This window comes from Balaenoptera acutorostrata, chromosome 3 (assembly GCF_949987535.1).
Source record: "Balaenoptera acutorostrata chromosome 3, mBalAcu1.1, whole genome shotgun sequence".
NCBI classification, from domain to species: Eukaryota; Metazoa; Chordata; class Mammalia; order Artiodactyla; family Balaenopteridae; genus Balaenoptera; species Balaenoptera acutorostrata.
The window spans coordinates 32173312-32198716 of record NC_080066.1 but is presented as its reverse complement, the minus strand read 5'-3'; the positions used below and the strand labels follow the sequence as shown (position 1 = coordinate 32198716).

Genomic DNA, 25405 nt, shown 5'->3' with positions numbered 1-25405 from the left:
CTGGGTGGGTAGAATCGAATCACTTGAGTTCTTTTTTTTTTTTTTAATTTTATTGGAGTATAGTTGTGTTAATTTCAGGTGTACAGCATAGTGATTCAGTTTACATATAGATGTTATATATTCATTCTTTTTCAGATTCTTTTCCCATATAGGTTATTACAGAATACTGAGTAGAGTTCCCTGTGCTATACAGTAAGTCCTTGTTGTTTATCTATTTCTTATACAGTAGTGTGTGTATGTTAATTCCAAGCTCCTAATTTATCCCTTCCCCGCCTCCATGTTTCCCTTTTAGTAACCACAAGTTTTCCATGTCTGTGAATCTGTTTCTGTTTTGTAAGTAAGTTCATTTGTATCATTTTAAAGATTAGATTCCACATATGAGTGATATCATATGATATTTGGCTTTCTCTGTCGGTCTTACTTCACTTAGTATGATAATCTCTAGGTCTATCTATGTTGCTGCAAATGGCATTATTTCATTCTGTTTTATGGCAGAGTAATATTCCATTGTATATATGTACCACATCTTCTTTAAACATTCATCTGTCAATAGCCATTTAGGTTGCTTCTATGTCCTGGCTATTGTAAATAGTGCTGTAATGAACACTGGGGTGCATGTATCTTTTCAAATTATGGTTTCCTCCAGATATATGCCCAGGAGTGGGATTGCTGGGTCATATGGTAGCTCTATTTTTAGTTTTTTAAGGAACCTCCATACTGTTCTCCATAGCGGCTGTACCAATTTACATTCCCACCAATGGTGTAGGAGGGTTCCCTTTTCTCCACACCCTCTCCAGCACTTATTATTTGTAGACTGTTTAAATGATGGCCATTCTGAGCGGTGTGAGGTGGTACCTCATTGTGGTTTTGATTTGAATTTCTCTAGTAATTAGTGATGCTGAGCATCTTTTCATGTGCCTTTTGGCCATCTGTATGTCTTCTTTAGAGAAATGGCTATTTAGATCTTCTGCCAATTTTTTGATTGGGTTGTGTTTTTTTTGACATACGCTTGAGTTCTTAAAAGCAAAGACCCTTTCCCACCTGTGGCCAGAGAGAGACATGAAGCCAGAAGCAGGGCCAGAGACATGCAATTTTCTTGGCTTTGAAGGTGGAGAAAGGGGGATGTGAGCCAAAGAATGTGAGTGGCCTCTAGAAGGTGGAAAAGGCAAGGATGCAGATTTTCCCCAGGAGCCTCCAGAAGGAATCAGCCCTGCCCGCACCTGGATTTTTAGTTCAGTGAGATCTGTGTTGGACTTCTAGCCTATAGAACTGTAAAATAATCAGTCTGGGGCTTCCCTGGTGGCACAGTGGTTGAGAATCTGCCTGCCAATGCAAGGGACACAGGTTCGATCCCTGGTCCGGGAAGATCCCACATGCTGTGGAGCAACTAAGCCCATGAGCCACAACTACTGAGCCTGTGGTCTAGAGCCCGTGAGCCACAACTACTGAGCCCGCGTGCCACAACTACTGAAGCCCACACACCTAGAGCCCGTCCTCCGCAACAAGAGATGCCACCGCAATGAGAAGCCCATGCACCGCAACGAAGAGTAGCCCCTGCTTGCCGCAACTAAAGAAAAGCCCGCGCACAGCAGCAAAGACCCAACGCAGCCAATAAATAAATAAATAAAATAAAATAAAATAAAATAAAATAAAACAATTAGTTTGTGTTACTTTAAGCCACAAGTTTGTGGTCATTTGTTACAGAAGCAACACCTTCCCCTGGAACCTGGGAGAAGGTTCCAGGGGAAGCTGTGCTTCAGCCACTCTGGAGGAGGCCTGTCCACCTCCACCCGCCACATTCCCGGAAATGACACTGGGTCCGAGTCTTGAGCGGTAGTTTTCCGGGAATGGCTCAGTCATCTCCCCAAATTAGCTCCCACGTTCAGTGACATATGGACAAAGATGTCCAGTGGTTAAGAGGGGAAGACACCAGCCCCAGCCAGTCACCGTTGTTATGGTGATAGTTGTCATTATTATATCATCATATACAACAGTCACGTCTACGGGCTGCTCTGAGGGTCTATAGCAGCGGTCCCCAAATCTTTTAGCACCAGGGACCCATCTCGTGGAAGACAATTTTTCCACAGATGGCGGGGTGGTGGGGGATGGTTCAGGCAGTAATGTGAGCGCTGGGGAGCGATGGGGAGTGGCAGATGAAGCTTTGCTGGCTCGCCCCCTGCTCACCTCCTGCTGTGCAGCCTGGTTCCTAACAGGCCTCAGACTGGTAACGGGGTTGGGGACCCTTGGTCTATAGCATCCCAGGCACTCCAGCTTTCTGTCCAAAGCAGCTCCTGTAGCCCGAGGGCAGGTCTCCAGGGAGAAGCATAGGTGCAAGCTGCAGCCAGCAGAGGGATACACATGGTCAGAGGGACCCTGGTGGCCTGGCGGGGAAGCCACCCTGCCTGCTAAGCCCAGCCGGTACCTCTCAGAACTACTTGCTTCTCACAGTGAATTGACTTCATCTTGTCCTGGCTCCTTCCAGGTTCTGGTCGGTCGCATTATCTGAGGGAAATCTTGCCAGGGAGGGTCAGTGGAATAAGCTTCAGACCCACTCTGCAGGTGGTCCTGAGGCCACAAATGATATTCAACATCCCCCTCCCTGTTATTGTCTGAAATGTGTTCCCCCCCACCCCGACCCCTGCTCCAGATTCCTGTGCTGTAGTCCTGGCCCTCGGTAGATCAGAATGTGACTGTATTTCGAGATAGGGTCTATACAGGGTTGATGAAGTTAAAATGAGACTGTTAGGATGGGCCCTGATCCAATATGAGTGGTGTCTTTTTTTTATTATTATTTTTTTCAATTTTATTAAAGTATAGGTGATTTACCATGTTGTGTTAATTTCTTCTGTACAGCAAAGTGACTCAGTTATACACACACACACACATATATGTGTATATATATGTGTGTGTTTGTGTATATATATATATATTTTTTCATATTCTTTTCCATTATGGTTTATCACAGGATATTGACTATAGTTCCCCATGCTATACAGTAGGACCTTGTTGTTTATCCATTCTATATATAATAGTTTGCATCTGCTGATCCCAAACTCCCAATCCATCCCTCCCCCATGGAAACCACAAGTCTGTTCTCTATGTCTGTAAGTCTGTTTTTTGTTTCATAGATATGTTGATTTGTATTGCATTTTATTTTTTTTATTTTATTTTATTTTTTTATAATTAGTTTTCTTTTTATTTATTTTTTAATTTATTTTTATATTTATTTTTGGCTGTGTTGGGTCTTCGTTTCTGTGCGAGGGCTTTCTCTAGTTGCGGCGAGAGGGGGCCACTCTTCATCGCAGTGCGCGGGCCTCTCACTGTCGTGGCCTCTCTTGTTGCGGAGCACAGGCTCCAGACGCGCAGGCTCAGTAGTTGTGGCTCACGGGCCTAGTTGCTCCGCAGCATGTGGGATCTTCCCAGACCAGGGCTCAAACCTGTGTCCCCTGCATTGGCAGGCAGATTCTCAACCACTGCGCCACCAGGGAAGCCCTGTATTGCATTTTAGATTCCACAAATAACTTATATCATATGGTGTTTGTCTTTCTCTGTCTGACCTACTTCACTTAGTATGATAATCTCTAGGTCTATCCATGTTGCTTCAAATGGCATTATTTCATTCTTTTTGATGGCTGAGTAATATTCCATTGTGTATATGTACCACAGCTTCTTTATCCATTCATCTGTGGATGGACATTTAGGTGGCTTCCATGTCTTGGCTATTGTAAATAGTTCTGCTATGAACATTGGGGTACATGTGTCTTTTTGAATTATAGTTTTGTGTGGGTATATGCCCTGGAGTAGGATTGCTGGGTCATATGGCAACTCTATTTTTAGTTTTTTGAGGAAACTCCGTACTATTTTTCACAGTGGCTGCACCAATTTACATTTCCAGACTGTGTCCTTTTAAAAAGGGGAAACAGGAACAGAGAGACAAACATAAGCAGAGGGCAGCTGATGAGAAGACACAGGAAGAAGACGGCCATCTAAAGCCAAGGACAGAGTCCCAGAGCAGAACCTGCCCTCCCGGCCTTCAGAAGGAAACCACCCTGCTGGTATCTCCGTCTCGAACTTCTGGCCTCCAGAGCAGTGAGACAATACATTTCTGTGGTTTAAGTCATGCGGTCTGTGGCAGTTTGATATGGCAGCCCCAGGAAATGAGTACCCTCTGCTGCCATCTGGTCTGAACTCGGCTCAGGCTCGGCCGTACTGCTGGCGGGGTAGGGGAGCCCGGCGGGATCACCTCTATCTCTGGGTGATAGGAGACCCTGGCTGCCGTGCATATCAGGATGGCTGCAGGGCTGTCTAGTCAGAGTTCACCCTGCGTGTGGGAGCATCAGAGATGCCACGATGAGCCCCTCATCCAAACACACTGCCCCTGTTCCTTTCTCGACAAGAAAATCAGGGTCAACTTTCCAGACCAGGGAAAGGCCTTTGCTTTACCTGCTTGTCTCCTGGCACAAGGAGCTCCAAGTTACCAGGTAGAAGCTGTAGCTTTAAGTCCAGTGTGATCTTCCTGGGTGTCCTAGGGGAAGAGTCTTCCCTCTGGCAGTGAGGACCTCTCGACCCTCAGTCAACCCACAGAACCTAAAATCATGGTGTTGGGAAGCATGGCTCCCCTACGTGGGTCCCTGGGAACCATGATGAGTGGGTCCTTCCTACCAGGGGTGCTGCTGGTTCCTATACTTGAGCATCAGGTCGTGACAGACCTTTGGCTGCAGTCCCCTCCCTCCCCACCCCCCCAGAAGCAGTGCCCAGTCCTGCAGGGCGGGTCCCTGAGCCAGCAACTCAGCTACAACTTCCGGAGGCAGTTCCCCTGCTCCATTGGCCAAAAGCTTCTGGTTGGTGTGGAATTTGGTGGGGACACGGATCTTATGATCATATGCCCATTGCGCCCTACATGTTCTGGGCTACGAAGGCTCCCTGGTCCCAGGTAATTTGTGCAGGATCCAGGTTGGTGAATCAGACACATGAGTCCTTGAGTAGTGGTTCCTACAGGAGATGCTAATCCCCCCTGGAATACACACCGATCCCAATCAGGGCGCGTGGCTGTGATTTCAGCCCCTGGGCAGCTGGTGGCCTCGGTGAGGGCTGGTGGCACATCAGGGGCTCATCGTGGTCTCTGTGGCTGATGGTGGGATGTCCTGCAGGATCCAGATCAGCCTTGGTGGGAGGAAGTCTGCGCTGCAGCCCCCTTCTCTGCCAGCACCCCTGATCGTCATGGGTCTGGGCAAAGTCCTGGGCAGGCTGAGGACGGACGTTGGGTCATCTCTGTGCCCTGTCCGCCTGGCTGTGTTGTGCTTCCTGGGTGCTCCCTGACTGCATTCTGTGCCACACCAAGATCCTGCCACAGACTGCCTCTTCCTGTAGGGTCACCCACGTGCGGCCACCACGTCGCAGAGCCTCTAATCTTGCTGCGTGGGTCCTTACCAACCAGCCAGGCCATTCCCTGCTGCCTGTAAAGATGTCCAGCCTTGAGCCACCTCTCGCTTCACACAAAGTGGGAGGCCAGGTGCACAGCCTGGAGTCTGTACCCTCAATGCTGTCTTTGGGGGACACTCCCCCCACACCAAGGGGGCCCCATTCCTTCCCCATCAGGGCCTGACTCTGCCCCAGGTGGATGGCTGGGGCTGTGGATTCAAGCGGCTCTGAAGTCCTGCTTCTCTCCAAATGCCCCAGCCCGGCTCTTCTGGCCGCAGGAGACAAGGGTTTGCACAAATGCTGCCTTGGGCCCTAAACTGGTAAAGGATCCACCCGAGCTATGCATCTTCTCTGTTTCTCTCCTCCCTTCCATCACCAGAAACACTGCCCGGTTCCGTGCATCCCCTTCCTCCTGGCTTCTCAGAACAGCAATGCTCCGGAACGAGGGCCACTGGGACCCTCGGCACTGGACCCACAGCTGCCTGGAGGTCACCTGGCTCCAGAGTCCCAGCCTCAGGGCTGGCCTCCTAGGGCCACTGCTGGACCATTGAGCTTTGGTCTGGAGCCAGAGAAGCAGAGCCGGAGGTGAGACACCTGTGCAGGGGACTTCTAAGAAAGAGTTCCCAGGAGAGACCATTAGGGTGGGGGTGGCCAGGACAGGCCGTGGGAGAAGCTGAGGAAGGGGGGCAGTTTCAGGTGAATTCCCAGAGCCGCTGGATCCCACAGGGTGCTCTGAGGGTCAATTCCACCTCGGGGTTCGTCCCCCCTGGCAGTAAGAGAGCTTCTCTGTTCCCTACCTGTCTCTGCCAAAAATAATAAAATAAATTAATAATAATAATAAAAAACAACAAACCTCTGCTTTTTCTAGACACGCCAGCACCTGCGTGGTGGACCCCTCCTCAGAGGCCCACCCGAGGGTGAGGCCCGTGCCCCACGTTGCTCCGCAGATACCTGTGTCCTGCAGCCCATTCTGTGTGCTCACTGAAGGTCACTGAAGGTCTGAATCTGGAGGGTCAGGAGCCAGAGGGTTCATAGTTATAATCATTGCTATAAAGCTTGAATTTGGGGGCAGAATCTACGTCCTGAAGTTGGTCAAAAAAATCGACAGTATTTACTTTGGGGGAAGGTCCTTTGCTTCCATGGTTGGCAAAGGCATTTCCATACTACCTCCCTCTGTGTCTGCTAAAGTAAAGGAAAAACATGTTAGAGTGGGATATACTCTAACAGGTTAGAGTTCACTCAAATTCACTAGTGAATTTCCCCAGTGACTTAAGTCCTGAGGGTAAAGGAATCAAAGACCTCCATGGGGGTGGTTCCATCCTGGACCCTGGGGATTTTCGAGGTCAACTCGCTCACCTGAACAGATGAGGAAACCATACGAGGGAGGCCCCAGGTGACCTACTTGGAGCCCTGTCCTGGCTGGTGTCTTAGCTGGGGCTGGAATACAGGACCCCTGGCTCCTGGTTCAAGACACTTTGACTGCACAGGATGAAGGGGTAAGGAAGATGAGCCCAAGTGCTTGGTGTTGACGAGAGGTGAGACCCAATGAGGCTTGTGCCGAGGGGTGACTTATGGAGAGTGGTTCTGCTGACCCCACAGAGAGAGGACATGTGTGTGTCAATCAAACCCACTTACACACTTGGGGGGGAATGAAAGAAAAATTAACTTTCTGTCTTTCGGGAATGTCCTCCCCAGCTTATGAGGCAGAGCATTAGTCTTCTGCCCTATATAGGGAAGGTGTGCATTATTTGTAAAAACTAAGTTATGCCACGTGCTGAGGAATTGACAGGTTTTTTGCTCCACTTTCCTGCCTTGTGGGGATTCTTGCCTAGCTGGGGAGCTTCTCGGCTGAAGGGGACGGGCACCAAGCCTGCAATTCAAGAATACTGCCACTAAGTGGCGACAGGGAGCAAGACCAGTGGTTCAACCCTATAGCCAGGGAGGTATCTATTGGGTTGGACAAAAAGTTTGCTCGGTTTAAGATGTTATGGAAGATGCCACTTTAGTGGCATCAGATGGGGTCTATTTTCTTCCCTTGGGGAAAGGGACCAGGGATTTCAGATGTCTGTTACTCTCCAAAGGGTTAAGAACCAGGGTTATGAATGATAATTTAAAAATTTTGCTTTGGGATAGATAATAATATTATATACTTCAAAAATAGAAAAGGTAATCAGTGAAAAGTCTTCCTGTGACTCCTGCCCTAGCCACCAGTTTCCTTCCCACAGGCGACCAATATTTATGAGTTTCTTATGATCCTTCCAGAGAGGCTGTATGACGGCACACAAGCAGGTGTATGCTCGCTCTTTTTTCCCTTTTCTGTTTTTACACACGTTGGCACACTGATCACATCTTCTGCTCTTTGTGCTTTCACTTAACAAACTATCATCTTGAAACTTCCATGTTAATTCATCATATGGTTCCTTGTTCTCTCTTTGTATTTCAGGGTTTGGATGTGCCCTCACGTTTTTAACAGTCCCCCAGTCAAGAATACCGAGGCTGTTTGCAGTTATTTGTGACACAATAATGCAATGAATAACTCTGCAAAATAATATGGCTAGCTTGCACACGTGTGGTATACATGTTTAAAAACTCCTAGATGGGCTTCCCTGGTGGCACAGTGGTTAAGAATCCGCCTGTCAATGCAGGGGACACGGGTTCGAGCCATGGTCCTGAAGATCCCACATGCCGCGGAGCAACTAAGCCCGTGCACCACAACTACTGAGCCTGCACTCTACAGCCCGCGAGCCACAACTACTGAGCCCGTGTGCCACAACTACTGAAGCCCTCGCTCCTAGAGCCTATGCTCTGCAACAAGAAAAGCCACTGCAATGAGAGGCCCGCACACCGCAATGAGGAGTAGCCCCCGCTCGCCGCAACTAGAGAAAACCTGTGCACAGCAATGAACATCCAATGCAGCCAAAAAAAAAAAAAAAAGAAAAAGAAAAAGAAAAAAAAAACCCTCCTAGAAATAGAGTTCTTAGGTCAAAGGGCTTGTACATTTGTAATTTTGATAGAAGTGATCTAATATTCCTCCATAGAGGTTGTGATGATTTACACTTCCCAGGGGAAGTGCTGAAGTTCGTGTTTCCCCTTGCCCTCTGGAACATATTGTGTTATTGCACTGCTGGGTCTCTAACAGGCAAAAACCATGGCACCTAGGTATAGTGTTAATTTGCATTTATTATTCTGAATAAGGAGGACATCTTTTCAGATGTTTAAAAGTCATTTGGGGCTTCCCTGGTGGCGCAGTGGTTGGGAGTCCGCCTGCCAATGCAGGGGACACGGGTTCGAGCCCTGGTCTGGGAAGATCCCACATGCCGCGGAGCGGCTAGGCCCGTGAGCCACAACTACTGAGCCTGCGCGTCTGGAGCCTGTGCTCCGCAATGGGAGAGGCCGCGACAGTGAGAGGCCCGCGCACTGCGATGAAGAGTGGCCCCCGTTCTCCGCAACCGGAGAAAGCCCTCGCACAGAAACAAAGACCCAACACAGCCAAAATAAATAAATAAATAAATAAATAAATAAATAAATAAAAAGTCATTTGTATTTCCTTTCCTGTGAACTCTCTGCTCCTTACCTTTGTCTATTTTTTCTTTTGAGTTGTTCTTTTTTCTATTTCTAGATGCTATCGACATATTAGGGAAGTTAACTGTTGGTGAAATGAGTTGCAAATATTTTGCTTCTGGTTTGTTGTTGACTTTGCTTATGGTGGTGATTGCCAGGCAGGGATTTTTATGAAGTCAAATTTAACAATCTTTTACGTTACAGCTTTTCAGTTTTGTGGAATACTGAGAAGAGCCTTCCCTACTCCAAGATTCTTGAAAAATCCTCTGAAAAGAGATGGCTGGCTGGAGCCCCGCAGACTCAGGAGTCTTGAGTGAGGCTGGGGCGGGCCTGTGCCTTTGACCCCGTGGACTCTGAACACCAGCCACTGTTGCTCCCGTGCGCAGGGCTGGGGGTTGGCCCAGAGCTTGCCCATGGGAAGAGGGGACCACAAACAGCAAAGACAGCTTACCTCAGGGGCCAGGGGGATGGGTCAGGAACCTGCCCCTGGCCTGCTTCTGGGCTCTGCCTCTGTGGCCTTCTTTTGGCACTTGAGCTGCAAAGTTGCCCTACCAGGACACACCTCTGCCCCCCTCCCACCCAACTGGAGGCTCAGGCCCTCTGGGTCACTGTGAGCGTTGGGAGGTGCCAGGGGGAGTTGGGGAGCAGGGAGGGAGACAGGCCCACAGGGCCCATTCACAGGAAGTCCACACCAAGTCTGCCCTGGTCCGGCTGGGGACTCAGCTTTTCCCAGGCCTTCTGCAGGGCAGCAGGAGGAGGCCCACGCAGGCCTCCTCTTCCCTCTTCAGAACTGCCCCCACCGCACTGGCACCCTAATCCAGCCAAAAGAAGAGACAACAGAAGGCAAATAATCAGGATTTGAGCGAGGGAGTCACCAGAGCCCGGCTCGGACCGGCAAGGCACCCTGCGCATTACTCCAGGTGGAGCCCGCAGGTTACACGACTGTGTGGGACCGAATGAAATGGCCAGAGGGGTCAAAGGTGACACCAGCGTCTCCAGCATAACCTTCAGGGGGTTCCAGGGGGATTATTCCCACTGTAGGGTGGATCACCTCCTCTCCTTGGGATGTGTGTGGGGAGCTGGAAGTGGACGTGGTTTGGGTCCTCTCCGTTCAGGACTGCAAGGAGGGAAAGGGCTGCGGCGAGGCCCTGGGGGAGGGGAGGCCAGTGGTCGAGGCCAAGGCAGCACAGGACATTGGAAACGGGGTGACGGGATGGTTCCCAGGGATCTGGCATGCAACCCGCGACTAGGGGATCTGCGGCGGGTAGGCAGCAGGGGTCCTCCCGTCCGGAAGGGGCTCTCCGTGGCCGAGATCCTACCAGGGCTTCTGGCCTGGGGCTCCCTCTCGCCACGCCGCCGCGCGGGGCCGAGCAGGGCGCGGTCGCCGGGGTCCCTCCGCCGAACACGCTCGGGAGCTCGCCAGGGGGCAGCGCGGCGCCCAGGGCAGGTGCGGGCGCAAGAAAGCCTCGCTGTCACCTGTTCCACCCGCCGAAGGACCAGACTCCAACGGCTCCCGATCCCGCAGGTCCCGGGCGCGCCCGAGAATTTGTGTGCTCCCCAGGACCCGGGGCGGTTGGAGGGCCGCGGCTTCCAGAGCTGGGCTCGGGCCCCCAGCCCCGAAGCCGTCCCCGCAGCATCCGGACCCCAGGTGCGCCCTCCTGCCCGCTGACTGTCCCGGCGCGGGTTCAGGGGAAGGGGCTGGGCACGCACGCATCTTTGTCCTCCTCCCTGTCTTCCCGCCGCGCGCTCTCGCCGGGCGGGGGGCGTGGGCGAGGCCGGGGCGGGGCGGGGCGCGAGCTACCAGCCGCAGGCCGGTGCGGGGTGCACCCGCGGGCCGCGCCGCGTGCGCCGGGCAGGGGCGGCCCTGCGTGCCGTACGCCGCGTCCGGGGCGCGCCCGCTGCTATCCAGCTTCCCGGGCTCCGCAGCATCTCGGTGCGCGGCTCACAAAGAGCTGCGGCGGCGGCCCCGCGCTCGGCCTCGCTGACGGAGCGGCGGCGGCGGGCCGGGGCGGCAGTGCACCCGCGCGGCCCCGCGCCCGCGCCAGGTAAGCGGGAGTACGGGCCGCTCGACCCGCCCGCGGCCGCAGTCTGAGGGCGCCCGGGCGGGAGCGGGGGGCTGGGGCGCTGGGGGCGCAATCGCGCGGCGCCGCGGGCGGGGGGCGCCGGGGGGTCGCGGGGAGCGGACCGGCGCCCCCTGGACCGGCGGGCGGGCGCGGCGGGGCCGAGCCGGCGGCTCGCTCATCCCGGGCGGGGGGTGCCGCGGCGAGGGGCGACCCGGCGCGGACCCGGGGCGCGGGCCGGCGGTGGCTGCCCGCTCGGGTCCCGCCGGGCTGGCCGGGCCGCTGGAGCGTTCCGCGGCCCCGCTGGGCGCTGGCACCGAGTCCCTGTGCCGGGCGGCAACTCCCGAGTTTGGGGTCGTTTCTGGGTTCCCTGCCTCCTGGGAAGCCGAGCCCCGGTCTTCGAGCCCTCCCCGTTTTCCCTTTATAACGAGGCCCAGCGGGAGAAACTCCTCAATTAAAAATTCCACGGCCAGGTTCCCCTGGGCGGCCGGCGCAGGGCTGGGGGCGCGGCGCGGACCTGCCCCACCGGCCTAGCCCCTTCCCTTCCCACGCCTCCACCATCCCGGCCAGGCTGCTGCTGGGAGGTTGGGCTTCTGATGGTCAAGGCGAACGGCGAGACCCCCGCCCCCGAGCTGGGCTGTGTGCCGGGCGGGCCTCGGTGTGCCAAGGCCGGGGGCGTACTTGCCCTGGGCCCGGTGCCGGTGCCGAGGGAGGGTCTCGAGGGGCCCACCCAGCCGGGGCCTCGCGGAGCGAGGAGGCTATTAGCCTGTTGGTCTCAACTTAGTATTTACTTGCAGAAGGAAGACTTGATTTTTTTCAAAGCTATTCGGATACTGCCTGACAGGGGCCAGCCTCAGATCTGGTTAAGCGAACTCACAAATGGCCGTGGGGACGGTCAAGTACCCCAAACCGGGCATCTCCTTTGTTCCCTTCATCCTGTGGGCTGAGTTGTCCCTGACCTCTTCAGGCTCTGTCTCCTTTCTGAGAATTCCACCCCCCCCCCCCACCGCCTTTGAGAGAAACAGTGGTTTTAGAAATAACGACCTGAAAGCTTCGAGGGTGGGAACAGGACAGCTTTTCCCGGGGTTCACATTTGATGTGCTCTGTGGGTACCCAGAGCCTGGTGGGCGGCTCCTTTCTCAGGCCTCTGGGTTAGTGGTCCTTCTGGTGAGGTGAGGTGGGGGGTCTCTCGCCTTCTTGTGGGTGGTGTCCATCCTGCAGGGGACAGAGTGGGATTTCCCAGTCCACAGCTGCCAGGACCCCCTGCCCTGTGCCCTCACTCCTGGGGGGCTGTCCATACTGCCTCCACTTGCACTCAGGAGGGGGTCTCCTGAGCGGAGAATGACCACGGCTTGTAGCCTCCTGGGACTCTGGTTGGTGTCCAGGGCGAGTTGGAGCTTGCTGGGGGTCAGCTTGCTGAGTGGCAGCCTCCCTGGTGGGCACCACAGTACTGGCGGAGAGACCCTTGGAGTGGTCTCCAGGCTGGGCCAGGTCTGCGTGGTGGCACTAGTTTTGGGGTGCCCTGTCTTTCCAGACCTCTGCTCATTGGTTGGGGAGCAGGATGGTGTCCCTCCCCCAGAGCCTGCCTTTCTATCTCCAGGGTACTGGGCTTCTTCGCCTGGGAGAAGTGTGGGCTGAACCAGATGGGGTGTGTGTGTGAGTGAGTGAGTGTGTGTGTGTGTGTGTGTGTGTGTGTGTGTGTGTGTGAGCGTGAGAGGCGGGGTGGGCTCTGGCAGGCAGGAGAAGCCCAGGCCGGTCAGTTTCTTACTCTTTTGCACCTTGCTTGCTTTCTCGGGCACCCCGGGCTCCAGCTGTGGCTTGTTAACTTGTCTGCATGCCTCTCCCTTGATTACTTCTAACCCTTTTTTTTTTAAAAAAAAATTAGTTTCACAGGAATAATTGGTGGGGATGGATTGTGAAATGGAGGCGCATAAATAATCCAATTTGCCAACTGAGCTAAGAAATGCTGGATAAAAATAAAAGATAATTGTAAAAGACACCAGTTGTACCCCTGAAGCTGAGAGGGAGCGCTAAAACACCTTGATGTTTCCTAGACACAACTGAGGAACTCAGAGGAGAAGCACGTGTGGTGGTAGCCAGGCTTTGTTTAGATTGGGTGGTCCCCGAGGCCTGTTGGGGGAGGGTGGGGGCAGTGTCCGGGGGCACAAGCCCCCTCCAGGCCTCAGAGCCTCCAGGGCACCCCGCCTTCCCATCCTTGACCCCGCACACCTGACCCAGAGCCTCAACAGGTCAGCGCCTCTGGTGACACTAGGGTCTGAAGTCTTGGAGAAACCTTTATTGTCAGGGGAGTCAGGAGGGCTAGGAGCAGGTGGGCACAGAGGCCCTGAGCTGGCCTCAAGGCCTTCCGGAACAAGTGGCAGAAAGCAGTACGCCTGCCTTGCAGCCTGGCCTTGAGAGAGTGGGAGAGAGCCTGGGCTCATGTAGCCCTGACCTTGCTGGGGTGGGGAGTGGCGTGGGCACTGACTGCCTTGCGGTTCCCTCCCCAACTTAGGTCATGTTTGAGATGACTGCCTGCCACGTGGGGGCTCTGGTGCCCGGTTGATGGTCGGTGGTGGGGGCGTGTGCCCACAGGGAGGATTCTCTGGCCCCTTCCTCTCCCGAGACCCCGCCCACTCCCTGGGTCGGGTCCAACAGAGCAGCCTGCAGGCACAGGCTGAGTCAGCCGTCGTGGGCGCCGTCCTCCCTGCCTCTCCAGCAGCCAGTCCTCTGCTCTCCCTGTCCTCCTGGATGACAAGGGAGCCCAGGGAGGGCAGTGACCTCAGTGTCACGCAGCTGGGCTCTCTCTGTGGGGCTCGAAATTCCTGAGTCTGCTTGGGAACCCCCTCCGTTTTGGCGGGTGCTGTTGCTGTGTGACTTGTGATTTCTGTGCCAGCTGCAGGGTGTCCCAGGTGTTTGTTACTCAAGCCCGCAGTGGCTCCCCAGTGCCCACTCCATACCCACATTCCTCAGCCTGATTTGTTTTCAAGTTCCCTTCCTCACTCCCAGCCATACTGTCCAGGCTCTGGTCAGGCAGACTCACTGCCCAGGCTTGCTTTGCGTTGTCCCCACCCCATCCCCACCTGCCACCTTAGCCTGGGGCCCTGTGTCCATCCTTGATCATCCCAGATGAATATGGGCTCTTTCCCTCTTATCCCTTTGTCACCAAGTTTGCCAAGCTCCTGCCTACCTCAGGGCCTTTGTACCTGCCCTTCCCCTCCCTGGCACGTGCCTCCTCCAGATGTCCACCTGGCTTGCTGTCTCACTTCTTTCTCTGTCTGTATTTCAGCTCCCAGACCACCCTACATAAATTAGCATCACTTCCCCCTTTCATGTTAACCTTGCTCTGTGTTTCTTCTTAGTACCAAATACAGTTTGTTATTTATATACTTTGTTTATTCTGTCTCTTACTGCTCTAACACAGAGACTTTGTTGACCTCTGTATCCCCGGAGGAAAAATAGTGCCTGGCACCTCGTACACCCTCAGTGGTACTTGTTGGATGAATGAATGAACGAATGAATGAAATCCCAGGAGCGTCATGCTTCCTTCCAGCACAAGCCTGGCACCCTGCTGCTCCCTTCCCAAGACCCAGCGCCGGAACCAAGCTGGATTCACTGCCAGAGCCTAGAACAGAACCTTGCCCGCAGTGGACAGGCAGGAGAGAGCCGTGGAATGGTGGGGGGCAGGTCAGATGTCGCATAGGCCAGAAGACAGCGTGGCCAGGAAGGCGATCCAGCCCCGGGAGTGGGCATTCTGATCCTTCACAGAAACTCCCTTTAGGATTTTTCGGTTGTCTGGATGTTCTGTGCTCGGGCTGTCCCTGCCGTCAGCTGGGTTACGGATGTGCTGGGAATGATGCTCCCTCTTTTTTTTTTTAATATTTTCTTTTTATTTATTTATTTATTTATTTGGCTGCGTTGGGTCTTTGTTGCTGCACGTGGGCTTTCTCTAATTGTGTCAAGTGGGGGCTACTCTTCGTTGCGGTGCTTCTCATTGCGGTGGCTTCTCTTGTTGTGGAGTACGGGCCCTAGGCATGCAGGCTTCAGTAGTTGTGGCTCTTGGACTCAGTAGTTGTGGTTCGCAGGCTCTAGAGTGCAGGCTCAGTAGTTGTGGTGCACGGGCTTAGTTGCTTTGTGGCACGTGGGATCTTCCCGGACCAGGCCTCGAACCCCTGTCCCCTACATTGGCAGGCAGATTCTTAACCACTGCGCCACCAGGGAAGTCTGATGCCCCACTTGGCCAGGTTCCCTTTCTCCTCCATCTGGAGGTTTCTTTTTTTTTTTTTTTTTTTTTTTTTTTGTGGCCAGGGCACCCTAGGTGCCATCGTTCTTTTTTTTTTTTTTTTTCCACACACACACACTGTATTTTGTTTTTACAAGAGATAGATAGACTGACACCAAGCATTGTACATGGATGACCACAACAAAAGCAACAATGATTGCAATTACCAAACATGAAACACACTTATACTATGTCATAACATTGACATTCAGTCCAGTAATCCTCCACTGTAACAGCTCCTTTACTTTGCAGTGAAAATTGATTTGTATATTCTTTTCCTCTAAGTCCTTGTGGGATTTTTTTTTTTTTTTTAATTCAGACAGAAAGTCACAAAAATTATACTCATCCTCATCAGTTCACTCAGTCCCATGTAATTAATTTCTTTTTTTTCATCTTGATCTTTTGTTAGCACTTTTGTGAGTTCATCAGTTTTTCATTAGAGTTCTGAAAATGCTTATTCATTCAGTTCAGCAGTACAGTCAGTTACCAGAAACCTGTACTTGTCAGAGTCTTTTCCATGAATTTCTTGAAGATGAAACTCTTTTATAGGAACATATTTGCAAAATCATCAGAGTACACCCAGAACTGTCTGTAAATGACAAAAGACTTAAAAATGACCATGGTTAAAGATTTGATGAAAGTTCATAATAATGCAGTTGACAAGAAAATTAGTTATTTCTGAGATATACATTTTAAAGTAATAACTAGGATTATTACTTATACCATTATACCAGAACATATAAGATTTTTAGACGTTTCCTGTAATGTCTGAAACATTTATATTAACATATTTCCATACATATTTCCATACAAATACAAATATAAGATTTTTAGAAATTTCATGTAATGTCTGAAACATTTATATTAACATATTTCCATACATATTTCCATACAAATACAAATATAAGATTTTTAGAAATTTCATGTAATGTCTGAAACATTTATATTAACATATTTCCATACATATTTCCATACAAATACAAATATAAGATTTTTAGAAATTTCATGTAATGTCTGAAACATTTATATTAACATATTTCCATACATATTTCCATACAAATACAAATATAAGATTTTTAGAAATTTCATGTACTGTCTGAAACATTTATATTAACATATTTCCATACATATTTCCATACAAATACAAATATAAGATTTTTAGAAATTTCATGTAATGTCTGAAACATTTATATTAACATATTTCCATACAAATAACCCAATGAAAGTTTAGTATTAGTTGTTTTGTTTGTTTTTTTTATACTGCAGGTTCTTATTAGGCATCAGTTTTATACACATCAGTGTATACATGTCAATCCCAATCGCCCAATTCAGCATATCACCATCCCCACCTCATCGCAGTTTTCCCCCCTTGGTGTCCATATGTCCATTCTCTACATCTGTGTCTCAACTTCTGCCCTGCAAACTGGCTCATCTGTACCATTTTTCTACGTTCCACATACATGCATTAACATACGATATTTGTTTTTCTCTTTCTGACTTACTTCACTCTGTATGACAGTCTCTAGATCCATCCACTTCTCAACAAATGACTCAATTTCGTTCCTTTTTATGGCTGAATAATATTCCATCGTATATATGTACCACAACTTCTTTATCAATTCGTCTGTTGATGGGCATTTAGGTTGCTTCCATGACCTGGCTATTGTAAATAGTGCTGCAATGAACATTCGGGTGCACGTGTCTTTTTGAATTACGGTTTTCTCTGGGTATATGCCCAGTAGTGGGATTGCTGGGTCATATGGTAATTCTATTTTTAGTTTTTTAAGGAACCTCCATATTGTTCTCCATAGTGGCTGTATCAATTTACATTCCCACCAACAGTGCAAGAGGGTTCCCTTTTCTCCACACCCTCTCCAGCATTTGTTGTTTGTAGATTTTCTGATGATGCCCATTCTAACAGGAGTGAGGTGATACCTCATTGTAGTTTTGATTTGCATTTCTCTAATAATTAGTGATGTTGAGCATCTTTTCATGTGCTTCGTGGCCGTCTGTATGTCTTCTTTGGAGAAATGTCTATTTAGGTCTTCTGCCCATTTTTGGATTGGGGTGTTTGTTTCTTTGATATTGAGCTGAATGAGCTGTTTATATATTTTGGAGATTAATCCTTTGTCCGTTGATTCATTTGCAAATATTTTCTCCCATTCTGAGGGTTGTCTTTTCGTCTTGTTTATGGTTTCCTTTGCTGTGCAAAAGCTTTGAAGTTTCATTAGGTCCCACTTGTTTATTTTTGTTTTTATTTCCATTACTCTAGGAGGTGGATCGAAAAAGATCTTGCTGTGATTTATGTCAAAGAGTGTTCTTCCTATGTTTTCCTCTAAGAGTTTTATAGTGTCCAGTCTTATATTTAGGTCTCTAATCCATTTTGAGTTTATTTTTGTGTATGGTGTTAGGGAGTATTCTAATTTCATTCTTTTACATGTGGCTGTCCAGTTTTCCCAGCACCACTTATTGAAGAGACTGTCTTTTCTCCATTGTATATCTTTGCCTCCTTTGTCATAGATTAGTTGACCATAGGTGCGTGGGTTAATCTCTGGGCTTTCTATCTTGTTCCATTGATCTATGTTTCTGTTTTTGTGCCAGTACCATATTGTCTTGATTACTGTAGCTTTGTAGTATAGTCTGAAGTCAGGGAGTCTGATTCCTCCAGCTCCATTTTTTTGCCTCAAGACTGCTTTGGCTATTCGGGGTCTTTTGTGTCTCCATACAAATTTTAAGATGATTTGTTCTAGCTCCGTAAAAAATGCCATTGGTAATTTGATAGGGATTGCATTGAATCTGTAGATTGCTTTGGGTAGTATACTCATTTTCACAATGTTGATTCTTCCAATCCAAGAACATGGTATATCTCTCCATCTGTTGGTATCATCTTTAATTTCTTTCATCAGTGTCTTATAGTTTTCTGCATACAGGTCTTTTGTCTCCCTAGGTAGGTTTATTCCTAGGTATTTTATTCTTTTTGTTGCAATGGTAAATGGGAGTGTTTCCATAATTTCTCTTTCAGATTTTTCATCATTAGTGTATAGGAATGCAAGAGATTTCTGTGCATTAATTTTGTAACCTGCAACTTTACCATATTCATTAATTAGCTCTAGCAGTTTTCTGGTGGCAGTTTTAGGATTCTCTATGTATAGTATCATGTCATCCGCAAACAGTGACAGTTTTACTTCTTCTTTTCCAATTTGTATTCCTTTTATTTCTTTTTCTTCTCTGATTGCCGTGGCTAGGACTTCCAGAACTATGTTGAATAATAGTGGTGAGAGTGGACATCCTTGTCTCGTTCCTGATCTTAGAGGAAATGCTTTCAGTTTTTCACCATTGAGAATGATGTTTGCTGTGGGTTTGTCATATATGGCCTTTATTATGTTGAGGTAGGTTCCCTCTATGCCCACTTTCTGGAGAGTTTTTATCATAAATGGGTGTTGAATTTTGTCAAAAGCTTTTTCTGCATCTATTGAGATGATCATATGGTTTTTATTCTTCAATTTGTTAATATGGTGTATCACATTGATTGATTTGCGTATATTGAAGAATCCTTGCATCCCTGGGATAAATCCCACTTGATCGTGGTGTATGATCCTTTTAATGTGTTGTTGGATTCTGTTTGCTAGTATTTTGTTGAGGATTTTTGCATCTATATTCATCAGTGATATTGGTCTGTAATTTTCTTTTTTTGTAGTGTCTTTGTCTGGTTTTGGTATCAGGGTGATGGTGGCCTCATAGAATGAGTTTGGGAGAGTTCCTTCCTCTGCAATTTTTTGGAAGAGTTTGAGAAGGATGGGTGTTAGCTCTTCTCTAAATGTTTGATAGAATTCACCTGTGAAGCCATCTGGTCCTGGACTTTTGTTTGTTGGAAGATTTTTAATCACAGTTTCAATTTCATTACTTGTGATTGGTCTGTTGATATTTTCTGTTTCTTCCTGGTTCAGTCTTGGAAGGTTATACCTTTCTAAGAATTTGTCCATTTCTTCCAGGTTGTCCATTTTATTGGCATAGAGTTGCTTGTAGTAGTCTCTTAGGATGTTTTGTATTTCTGCGGTGTCTGTTGTAACTTCTCCTTTTTCATTTCTGATTTTATTGATTTGAGTCCTCTCCCTCTTTTTCTTGATGAGTCTGGCTAATGGCTTATCAATTTTGTTTATCTTCTCAAAGAACCAACTTTTAGTTTTATTGATCTTTGCTATTGTTTTCTTTGTTTCTATTTCATTTATTTCTGCTCTGATCTTTATGATTTCTTTCCTTCTGCTAACTTTGGGTTTTGTTTGTTCTTCTTTCTCTAGTTTCTTTAGGTGTAAAGTTAGATTGTTTACTTGAGATTTTTCTTGTTTCTTTAGGTAGGCTTGTATAGCTATAAACTTCCCTCTTAGAACCGCTTTTGCTGCATCCCATAGGTTTTGGGTCGTCGTGTTTTCATTGTCATTTGTCTCTAGGTATTTTTTTATTTCCTGTTTGATTTCTTCAGTGATCTCTTGGTTATTTAGTAACGTATTGTTTAGCCTCCATGTGTTTGTCTTTTTTACGTTTTTTTCCCTGTAATTCATTTCTAATCTCATAGCGTTGTGGTCAGAAAAGATGCTTGATATGATTTCAATTTTCTTAAATTTACTGAGGCTTGATTTGTGACCCAAGATGTGATCTATCCTGGAGAATGTTCCGTGTGCACTTGAGAAGAACGTGTAATCTGCCGTTTTTGGATGGAATGTCCTATATATATCAATTAAATCTATCTGGTCTATTGTGTCATTTAAAGCTTCTGTTTCCTTATTTATTTTCATTTTGGATGATCTGTCCATTGGTGTAAGTGAGGTGTTAAAGTCCCCCACTATTATTGTGTTACTGTCGATTTCCTCTTTTATAGCTGTTAGCAGTTGCCTTATGTATTGAGGTGCTCCTATGTTGGGTGCATATATATTTATAATTGTTATATCTTCTTCTTGGATTGATCCCTGGATCATTATGTAGTGTCCTTCCTTGTCTCTTGTAACATTCTTTATTTTAAAGTCTATTTTATCTGATATGAGTATAGCTACTCCAGCTTTCTTTTGATTTCCATTTGCGTGGAATATCTTTTTCCATCCCCTCACTTTCAGTCTGTATGTGTCCCTAGGTCTGAAGTGGGTCTCTTGTAGACAGCATATATATGGGTCTTGTTTTTGTATCCATTCAGCCAGTCTATGTCTTTTGGTTGGGGCATTTAATCCATTCACGTTTAAGGTAATTATCGATATGTATGTTCCTATGACCATTTTCTTAATTGTTTTGGGTTTGTTTTTGTAGGTCCTTTTCTTCTCTTGTGTTTCCCACTTAGAGAAGTTCCTTTAGCATTTGTTGTAGAGCTGGTTTGGTGGTGCTGAATTCTCTTAGCTTTTGCTTGTCTGTAAAGCTTTTGATTTCTCCATCAAATCTAAATGAGATCCTTGCTGGGTAGAGTAATCTTGGTTGTAGGTTCTTCCCTTTCATCACTTTAAGTATTTCATGCCACTCCCTTCTGGCTTGCAGCGTTTCTGCTGAGAAATCAGCTGTTAACCTTATGGGGGTTCCCTTGTATGTTATTTGTCGTTTTTCCCTTGCTGCTTTCAATAATTTTTCTTTGTCTTTAATTTTTGCCACTTTGATTACTATGTGTCTCGGCGTGTTTCTCCTTGGGTTTATTCTGTATGGGACTCTCTGCGCTTCCTGGACTTGGGTGGCTATTTCCTTTCCCATGTTAGGGAAGTTTTCGATTATAATCTCTTCAAATATTTTCTCTGGTCCTTTCTCTCTCTCTTCTCCTTCTGGGACCCCTATAATGCGAATGTTGTTGCGTTTAATGTTGTCCCAGAGGTTTCTTAGGCTGTCTTCATTTCTTTTTATTCTTTTTTCTTTAGTCTGTTCCGCAGCAGTGAATTCCACCATTCTGTCTTCCAGGTCACTTATCCGTTCTTCTGCCTCAGTTATTCTGCTATTGATTCCTTCTAGTGTAGTTTTCATTTCAGTTATTGTATTGGTCATCTCTGTTTGTTTGTTCTTTAATTCTTCTAGGTCTTTGTTAATCATTTCTTGCATCTTCTCAATCTTTGCCTCCATTCTTATTCCGAGGTCCTGGATCATCTTCACTATCATTATTCTGAATTCTTTTTCTGGAAGGTTGCCTATCTCCACTTCATTTAGTTGTTTTTCTGGGGTTTTTTCTTGTTCCTTCATCTGGTACATAGCCCTCTGCCTTTTCATCTTCTCTGTCTTTCTGTAACTGTGGTTTTTGGTCCACAGGCTGCAGGATTGTAGTTTTTCTTGCTTCTGTTGTCTGCCCTCTGGTGGTTGAGGCTATCTAAGAGGCTTGATGGGAGGCTCTGGTGGTGGGTAGAGCTGACTGTTGCTGTGGCGGTCAGAGCTCAGTAAAACCTTAATCCACTTGACTGTTGATGGGTGGGGCTGGGTTCCCTCCCTGTTGCTGTGGCGATCAGAGCCCAGTAAAACCTTAATCCACTTGACTGTTGATGGGTGGGGCTGGGTTCCCTCCCTGTTGGTTGTTTTGCCTGAGGCAACCCAACACTGGAGCCTACCCGTGCTCTTTGGTGGGGTTAATGGCAGACTCTGGGAGGGCTCACGCCAAGGAGAACTTCCCAGGACCTCTGCTGCCAGTGTCCTTATCCCCACGGTGAAACAGAGCCACCACTCGCCTCTGCAGGAGACCCCCCAACACCAGCAGGTACGTCTGGTTCAGTCTCCCCCAGGGTCACTGCTCCTTCCCCTGGGTCCCGATGCACACATTACTTTGTGTGTGCCCTCCAAGAGTGGGGTCTCTGTTTCCCCCAGTCCTGTCACAGTCCTGCAATCAATTCCCACTAGACTTCAAAGTCTGATTCTCTAGGAATTCCTCCTCCCTTTGCCGGACCCCCAGGTTGGGAAGCCTGAGGTGCATCTGGAGGTTTCTAAACTTGTCTTTTCCCTTATGTCAGACCCGACGTCTCCAGGCTCCCGGCTGCTCTGCCTGACCCTGTTTGCCAGTCTTCCTCCACCTGATTCTCCCTGCCTGTGTTCTGGCCCTGCTGGGGAAGGCACTCTGGTTTTATAAGGAGAAAGGCTCTGCCACTAATCCCGGGGGCCTTGGGCAAGTCACTGGCTTTGGGAGCCTTTCTCAGCATCTGTCACATGTGCATGACAGCTCTCGCCGAGATAGTTTTGAGGTCCAGACGAGATCCAGCATTGAACTGATTTGAGATACTGGTACATGGCGACCAGAGCTTTGTGGGGTGCTGGTGGCCCTAGGCCTGCTGTGGCTTCTCCTGTTCTACTGAGAGTTTGAAGGGTCAGCTCTGCTAGCTTCAAGTACAACCTAGCAAGAGAATGTAGTGCTTCCTAAACTGTTAAGTGCCATTCTGATGTAAGGGGCTGCATCTGTGGTTTTGCGTCTGAAGGATCAAAATTAAGAAAGAAAAAATACGGGGTTGAGATGCCGGTGTCTCCTGACCACAGAGATGTTTGTTTGCATCTTGTGGTTTTTCTGAAAACGGAAGCATGCTGGCATTGAAAGGTGGTTTTGGATGGAGAAACCAACTGGAATTAAACACACGTCATTGGGCACTTCTGTTCTGTTGCCTTCTCTCCCTCTGCATGTGCTGTTTTAAATAGTTTCCCGCCGAGCCCGAGAGACAGGTCTTCACTTGGCAGTGGGGAGGCTGAGGACCAGGCAGCTGTGACTTGCCCGAGGGGGCTGCTGTTTCAGGGCAGCGCTGGTATTGGATGGAGAGCACAAAGCCCCATGACCACCCCCCGCCCAACTCCCCCATCTCCTCCATCTCCTCCATCCTCCCTACCCCACTATGTCCCACTGGGGCCCAGTTTGCATCAGATTTGTTTTGTTTTTTTTCATTAATTTATTTATTTTTGGCCGCGTTGGGTCTTCGTTGCTGTGCGTGGGCTTTTCTCTAGTTGCGGTGAGCGGGGGCTACTCTTTTTTTTTTTTTTAAACAGGGAAAAAATGTCTTATTTAATTAATTTATTTTTTATGAATTTATTTTATTTTTGGCTGCGTTGGGTCTTCGTTGCTGCACGCGGCCTTTCTCCAGCTGTGGCGAGCAGGGGCCACTCCTGGTTGCGGTGCGCCGGCTTCCCATTGTGGCGGCCTCTCTTTGTTTCAGAGCACGGGCTCCAGGCATGTGGGCTTCAGCAGTTGTGGCACGTGGGCTCAGTAGTTTTGCCTCGTGGGCTCCAGAGCACAGGCTCAGTGGTTGTGGTGCCTGGGCTTAGTTGCTCCACGGCATGTGGGATCCTCCCGGACCAGGGCTCGAACCCGTGTTCCCTGCACCGGCAGGCGGACTCTCAACCACTGCGCCACCAGGGAAGCCCAGGGGGCTACTCTTAATTGTGGTGCACCGGCTTCTCATTGCAGTGGCTTCTCTTGTTGCGGAGCACGGGCTCTAGGTGAGTGGCCTTCAGTAGTTGTGGCTCACGGGCTTCAGTAGTTGTGGCTCACTGGCTCTAGAGCACAGGCTCAGTAGTTGTGGCACACGGGCTTAGTTGCTCTGCGGCATGTGGGATCTTCCCGGACCAGGGCTCGAACCTGTGTTCCCTGCATTGGCAGGTGGATTCTCAACCACTGCGCCACCAAGGAAGCCCTCAGATTTGTTTTTAAACAGGGTGGGCGCGACTAGGACTTGCGACCACTTATGTGATGGGTACAGGGGTTCATTTTCAACCTGTGCCTAGAAAATCTGATGGTGGTGACCTGTCGCCCTGAGCTCTGGTTGGCGGTTGGAGAATAATGGACATGTCACAGGTGACCCAGGGCCCTTCATGGGGACAGCAAGAGGGCTTGGGAGCTTGCCATCCAGGACAATAGCTAACATTGTTGGTGGATTGGTAAGGTGTTTTCCTTTTTTCACTCGGAGGTACCATAGATTCTTTGCACTTCCTGCCCCTGGAATCAACTCGGAAATGTTCAGGCACTTGTTCTGGACAAATTTTAATTAGTCAGCAGTCAATGAGTAGGAGCACACTATCGGCATTTAGAATTTTCAGTTGGGAGATATGCACATATATATGTATAATTGTATTTTTAAAAAATATATATATATTTATTTCTCATTGGATTGGCTTTACATTCGCGAATGGACTCTCAAGCAAGGCAGCTTTAAATATGTGTTTCTCTGAACTGTTGTGGGCCCCGCTAATTTTCATAAAAAAATGTAGTGTATAGTTTTTCCCAGTTTGTCTATCAGTTGTCTTGGAAAAATCCATTGTTTCGAAACTAGGGGACCCGTTTGCTGAGTGAGTGCCTACATTTAGGGATGATGGATTCCTCAGGCCCCTCTGGCAGCAAGTGTGCACGTTGCTTAAATAAAACACGGTTTACGTCTTTTGGTGTAATGAGCGGGCCATGTGCTCTGACATATGTCCATGTCATCCAGAGCTGGTGACAGCTGTCAGGGGTGGGCAATCGGAAGCTCCAGAAAGCCTCCAGCAGCTGGCCAGCCAGCCAGCGTGGCTGTTGGGAGTTCGAATGACTCCTTCTAAGAGGGGCACCCGGAGGCCTGCGCTTCCTTCCTTACCAGCCACCAGCTGCGGTGAGGATGGGGCGAGACCAGATGTGTGTGTGTCAGCGTTTGTGACAGTAGTGTGCCTGGTCAGTGCCAGTCACCGGGCTTGGTGTGTGTGTGTGTGTGTGTGTGTGTGTGTGTGTGTGTGTGTATCCCCAACTCGCCTGCCAGGCCTCAGACACCAAGTGCTACCTTGGGTCTCTGGCTGGTCCCCACTGGCCGCAGTGAGAGCTGGTGGCTGACTGCTGGACAGTGGGTCCCGGCCACGGGTCCCAGCGCTGCCTGCCTGGCCTGACCGCTAGATCGTGAGTCCCTGAGGCAGGCCTGACCTATGGCCCCTCCTGGACATGCCTTTATCCGTGTACGTGTGCCGCGAAGATTCTGCCTGTGACCTTTCCCTGCCCTTCGGGTGGCGGACAGGAGCGAGCCAGTGTGTGGTGGGGTGGACGTGCCGTCTGCTTCCTGCTCTTGGGGGGATATCTCTGTGCTGTTTCTTGGGTTGGAAACTCTGACAGCAGAAGCCCCTCCAGACCAAGAACTCTTGATTG

At 49.0% G+C, this 25405-nt stretch overlaps 1 protein-coding gene across 6 annotated transcripts in view; it reads left to right on the top strand.

Moving 5' to 3' along the window:
- Positions 1-10549: 10549 nt before the first annotated feature.
- APBA2 (amyloid beta precursor protein binding family A member 2) overlaps positions 10550-25405 on the top strand; it is a 230565-nt gene continuing 215709 nt past the window's right edge. For 3 of the 6 annotated variants that reach the window (XM_057544710.1, XM_057544709.1, XM_057544708.1), the window contains exon 1: positions 10550-10630. The gene's annotated coding sequence lies outside the window, so the exon portion shown is untranslated. Of the gene's footprint in view, positions 10631-10904; positions 11028-25405 lie in introns of those variants that run through there. The other 3 variants (XM_057544712.1, XM_057544707.1, XM_057544711.1) reach the window with 1 other exon arrangement.